Source organism: Zea mays, chromosome 2 (assembly GCF_902167145.1).
Source record: "Zea mays cultivar B73 chromosome 2, Zm-B73-REFERENCE-NAM-5.0, whole genome shotgun sequence".
NCBI lineage: Eukaryota > Viridiplantae > Streptophyta > Magnoliopsida > Poales > Poaceae > Zea > Zea mays.
In genome coordinates this window covers 32,043,850-32,049,679 of record NC_050097.1, presented here as the reverse complement: position 1 = coordinate 32,049,679, position 5,830 = coordinate 32,043,850, and the positions used below count along the sequence as shown (strand labels likewise).

The window sequence follows — 5,830 nt, the reverse complement described above, 5'->3', positions numbered from 1 at the left end:
TGTCGTACCATCATCTAGAATTTGAAATGTTGAGAACAGGAAAACGGTAACGTAAAATATACAAGTAATTAGATGCATGGGTTAATGGTAACGGAAGGGGAAGAACAGTTATAGTGATACATGCAACGTATTTGAGGAAATGCTACCACCCCTCATAGCGGCATAGAAACTACAGGCGAGAGGCAATGACCGATGCCTTCCTAAGGTGCCTCTCACCTGTTGAAGAGGGCTGACTTGCCGACATTGGGGCGGACGAGGAGGAAGACTGCAATAAAGCATTGGTACTCTACAGGCAACATCTCATGCTTATGACACATGGTACAAAAAATATTAACAGCCCAGTGCTGCACTATGTAGTGATTAGTGAAGATCTTACTAAACTAAACCACACCACATTTACATCCAGGTAGCATGAACTAAGATGCAATATGATAAAATATATTGCTATGAAAAAACAATAATTATTATTTTATACATTTGTTAGCATCACTAAAGTGGATGTTTACATACCTTAAAAGCTATATAAGATTATATTGTACCTGTGCTTTGTTATTGATTAAAAAATAAACAATGATAAATATGTGTCGCTGGTGCATCAGCAAAATTACAGACCGGGTACCAAAGCCCAACAACTGCTAAGCGACAACGAAATTGAAGATTGACATATATCGCAACAGTTACCTTTTGTTCTAGTATGTTAGGGGAATTATAGAGAGGTCGAAGAACCTCAAGCACAGTATAAGCCTGTATTAAAACACAAGAAACAAAATTTAGACACATATCTGGTAAAAATAAAAATATGAGTAGATGCACATTTTAACAACCTTCTCACACTCAGATCACACGAGATCGAGGGAAAAAAGTGCACTGGAAGCCCATGGTGGAGCAAACGACATTTAGTTTTAATAGATAAGATGTTATAAAAAATGTTTCAATCTCTCCAGCTTGTAAATGTGGGATGTAACTATTGGGAAATTGAACAAGTCCAATATAAATAGAGATCATACCAGCCACCATGGGTCTAGAAAAAACACAATGTCGGCTGAAGTAGGCATACACAGACAATATCAAATATGGAATTAACTAACCTCAATACAAGAGATAGCGGCATCTTGAACACTTCGGTTCAAATCATTCATTAATTGTAGAACCTGCACAAGACAAAAAAAATCTTAGAGCTTTTGGACTTATCATACCATACAAAAGGATACAAATTTGGATATGATGCCAACAGTGACATAAGACAACTGCTAAAGATATGAAAATTAGGTAGGTGCTTTATCGAGCAAAGGAGTAGAACACATATAGCCAACACTACAAGAGATGACAGTGTCTTGCATTGGAATCCTAGCATCTCCAAGAACTATGGTTAAATTATTTCAAGAAGCAAAAAGAATAATATGCCATATCATGAGTAATAATAGACTAAGACAGCAAAGAATAATATGCTATATTGGGTAATGTAGATAAATATAAAAGGCACACATCATAATTGGTATACATTCTCTGGATTGTCTCATCATGCAAAGCAAAAATCTAGATTTACTCAACCCACAGGAAAAATGCTCTTGCTCGATCTCATTTTAGGACATAACAAAAAAGGTTTGTTCCAAAATAAATAATATAGGGGTTCTTTAGGGAATACAACATGGAGACAACTTCAACAATGAGAAAGTAGCAAAGCAAAACACCTACCACCATCAGCTTGAAGAACTTGGACATGATATCAATCTGCAAAAAATATATTATCCAACAGTAGAAAATTAATAATGGATTTAGTCTTCCGTTCTTAGTAAAATAAACAGAGTAATCAATCCTACCGAGGCATTCCCACTCTGTTTTATATCTGTCTGTCGAAAATACGACCTAGATATGTGATGATGCCCCATTTGCCTTTGCACCGTTACCGGACTAAAAAATATTGTTTACATTAGATGAGAAAAAGACCCACAAAGGAAGCCTATGCCACAAGCCCACAACAACGCCAGTCTTCCAATCTCAAGAGGCCAGTACAAGAAAAAAAAAATCTGAAACTCAAATCCAGAAATCAATCATCATAATTTCCCTATCAAAATATCCACCAGTTCCAGTTACAAGATTAAAACTGATTCATTTTAGGAAAGTGGATCCCAGGAACAAGGAAATGTAAACAACCAACGAGGTGAGTAGCTCTAGGGACCAAGAAAATGTAAGCAACCAGCGAGCTGATGTACTCAATCTAAAATAATAACAAAATTGCTTAACTAAATACCCTCAACATGCCCGCAATGACCAGTCCCAAAAAATCCTGGAGAAAGAGTTGTTCCGAGCAGAACCATGGGATGACAATTATAACAAAATCTGAAAGCTATGAATGGTTCTCAGATATAGAATACAAACCTAAATTGTCCTTTCACACAAGCCACAAACCAAATATTTTCCCCATGTATACGTACACAACGTTGCAGGCTCACTACCCATTGGTATATTTTTATACTGATATAAGTACTTGCTATTCTCTCTTGCTTTTCCTTTTTTCATTCACTGATGGAAGTCTGAACCAAAATCTACATGCATTGGTGGAATGGAAATGTGACCTCCACTTTCATAAGTCCGAGCGGGCTTACAATAGATCGCTAATCAGCTCATGTCATGACAATTTGTTAGAGGTTACTTAACCGCACTTTGGTCCAGCCTAATATATATACAAGCAAAACACAAGAAGTGGACTTTTGCAAGATAAGAGTAGGGGGTGGATGAATGCAAGCAACTAGTTGTCAGGCACCAACTTTCTATACTCTTGATAGAAATCTCTATCTAAACGAGGGCAAGGGACAATCAAACACATGTAAATATAGAAACTAAAATTGATGAAACCACATGAAAACATTGCTTTGGCCGCAATTTCAAACTGAACCTATTTTGTAAAGGAAATCAAACGCCTAATCTCCAACAAACTATCAACACCAAGAAAGAAACCCAGTAGATAATAGCTACAGATAAATAATAGCTATAGGTAAACCTAAGAACACCAAGAGAAGTTCACTAAGACTAACCATGGTATGAGCAGTTGCAGTACCCGCCGAAGAACTTGCGATATACCTAGGATGAAGACAGAGCAATTATTTTTTAATCCTACCAAATAGATAGCACCCCACCTGACATGAGGTTACATGACATGTTCTCACCAATCACTGCTTTCATTACCCAATAAATCTGCCAATGGATCTATCAGCGCCCAGATTTCCTACCAAATCGGATGCCTACCATCGATGAGAGACATGTGAGCCAAATCGGAAGGCAACTGTTGGCTTGTCTTACTGTTGAGTTGATGGTTCAGAATTATTCCTCGAAATAGTGGATTAGTGGTTGTGATTAGTGTGCCTTGGAGGCAGAATGGTGCCATCATTTACTACCAAAATGAGCAGGGAAAGTAAGAGGATTGCAACAGATGAATGTAGGAATTCTGAACTTGTGTGGGTGGGGGCTCACCAGGCTCAGACTCGGACCTGAGGTAGATGCGGCAGCAAGCGACGAAGGCGGCATTGATCTCGTCGTCGGTTATTTTCCACGTCGGGGAATCCCTTGACCCCAACAGCGGTGGCCTCCTTGGGGTAGCACTCCATGCCGAGCTTCACGAAGGCGACATCGCTGATCATGGCGTGCAGCGTGGCGGCGGCCTCGGCGAACCACGACATAAGCTGCGACGGGAGGCGACGAGAGGCATGAACCATGACATGAGCTGTGATGTGAGGTTCATCACGTCGTCTCCTCTGGCCCCTTGGCGCTGCGTCTCATCCGCTGAGGCAACAATCCACGTGGGTGGTCGAGGCCGTCAACGGTTCCTAGATCCCATCGCGGTGCAACCTCTAGTGAGGGCGTCGAATCCAATGAGGGCTTCGGTGAGGGTGCGAGATCTAGCGAGGGCTCAGACACCAAATCTGATGAGAGGGCCACACGAGCTCTAGCCACCAATTTAGGAGTAGAAGACCGGCGTGGGAGGCCCGGAGTGAGGGGAGGGCAAAGATTCGGGGTGAGGATGAGAGCGCGCGCGGTGGGGGTGGGGGGCAAGGCACCTGCTGCGGCGGGCATGGAGCAGGGCATTGCGGTGGCGTTAGCCTAGTGTCATCTCTAATTGGCACATGCGTGAGCGGGGCATCATCTCTGGTGGGCATCGTGCGCGAGCGGGGCATCATCTCCGGTGGGCATCGTGCGGCGACATGGGAGTTGGGCACGAGGGAGAAGGGGAGGGGGTCGGGCACGAGGAGGCTAGGAGGGGGATTGGAATGAGTGGGTTGGGGAGGGGATGCTCAAGGGGCGAGGGAACAGGGGACTGCGGTGTTGGGTAGTGGTTTGCACGATTGGAATGACAGACATAGAATGAGAATGGGAATGGGAATGGCAAAACACGGAATGTCAGCCTACCCCTTGCTGCCTTAATAAGTAGTAGAGATTTGTGTTCCCTTGTTTTTATGTGGAGAACAAGATTACAGAACACTTTCAAGGTTAGAAGGCTGAGTTATTGAATCGAGCTGGTCAAAAAGCTCTAGTGCAGTTTGTTCTCAGCTCTACGATGGTCTATCTTGTTATGGCAGTTGATCTCCCCCGATGGGTCATGATAGAATTTGGTAAGATTCACAAAAGATTCCTTTGTAAGGGGAAGAAAAGAAATTAATGGTGGTCATTGCCTTCTAACTTGGGTTAAGATTTGTCACCCAATTGAACCCATCTCCAACATGCAACAAAAATTGAGGAACTTACTCCACTGCTCTTTGCTTTGGTGCCCAAAAGAAGAGCCCATAAGCTCGGTGGCATAAACTCCCCGTCTATGGCTCGCGTTCGGAGCTCTTGGATCCAATGTAGATTTCAGAAAGGGACAAAAAGGAACAAGAATTAATCAACAAATGGGGGAATATCCACAAGGGGGAAACTGAGGTATTTTCTTAGTGGGTAATTGAAAGCTCTCTTGTGGGTTTTGGTGTTTGGATGACAACTCAATTAAAGGACTAACAAGTGTGCTAAGTGTTGAACAGGTGCTGAATGCAAAGCTAATAAGGTTCAACACAAGTAAACAGGTGTGATGGTCCAAAGACAGAGTTATTTATAGATATAATGGACATCACAAGGAAGATGGACATTGCTTAAGTGAGACTTGATGTGCATAACTTGGAGACAACCGATCAAACCAAGGTTGGAAGCAAGAAGAGCTTCAAGGTACCGAGTGCATGGGAGAAAGTCAAGGAGACCAGGAACCTAAAGCCAGGGGTGAAGAAGGAGACTTGCGGAATCAAGGTTGATCGAGTTAAGAAGAGTTATGGTGCATCAAGGAACACTACATAAGGACATGACTTACAACCAATGAGGTAACATCTACAATTCTGTGGTGTAAGTCATAAGGCTCAAGATCAAGCTCAAGAAGTGAACAAGGTCACTGGAAGGAGAACCAATATCGAAACCAGAACTGGAAGCAGCCCAAAAGAGCTAAGTGCACCTTGACCTTTAGTTTGGGTTGTTCCTATGTTTGGAGATATTCTATGTGACCTTTGCAGGATGTTGGAGCTCAGAAATGTCAATCTAGATCAAGTCAAGCTGACTTGAGGATTTGTGAGTCCAACATCAATCTCAAGCATGCCAAATGCTAAAGAAGTGAAAATCAAAGAGAAGGTATGTTTTTAGACTTAGTACATTGGTTTTTGTGTACTAATATATTTGTCTAAGTATTAGAAACAAAGAAAAGAAAAGAGAAGCAAAAGGTTTGGCTGTGTACAGCCAAGACTCAGCTCAGTCTGGCACACCGGACTGTCCGGTGGTGCACCGGACAGTGTTCAGTGGTGCACCGGACAGTGTTCGG

The 5,830-nt window shown here is 42.4% G+C and overlaps 1 long non-coding RNA gene across 2 annotated transcripts; it reads right to left on the bottom strand.

Annotated features, from left to right (window-relative positions):
- Nucleotides 1-987: 987 nt before the first annotated feature.
- On the bottom strand, nucleotides 988-4,238 carry LOC103646247 (uncharacterized). Of its 2 annotated transcripts, XR_004856170.1 has the most exons (5): nucleotides 3,472-4,238; nucleotides 3,036-3,081; nucleotides 1,821-1,911; nucleotides 1,696-1,731; nucleotides 988-1,151 (listed from the first exon to the last, which is right to left on the bottom strand). It is a non-coding gene; the product is annotated as an uncharacterized lncRNA (long non-coding RNA). The 2 variants fall into 2 exon arrangements; XR_004856169.1 differs by lacking the exons at nucleotides 988-1,151; nucleotides 3,472-4,238 and having other exon boundaries at nucleotides 1,440-1,731; nucleotides 3,036-3,449.
- Nucleotides 4,239-5,830: the final 1,592 nt, after the last annotated feature.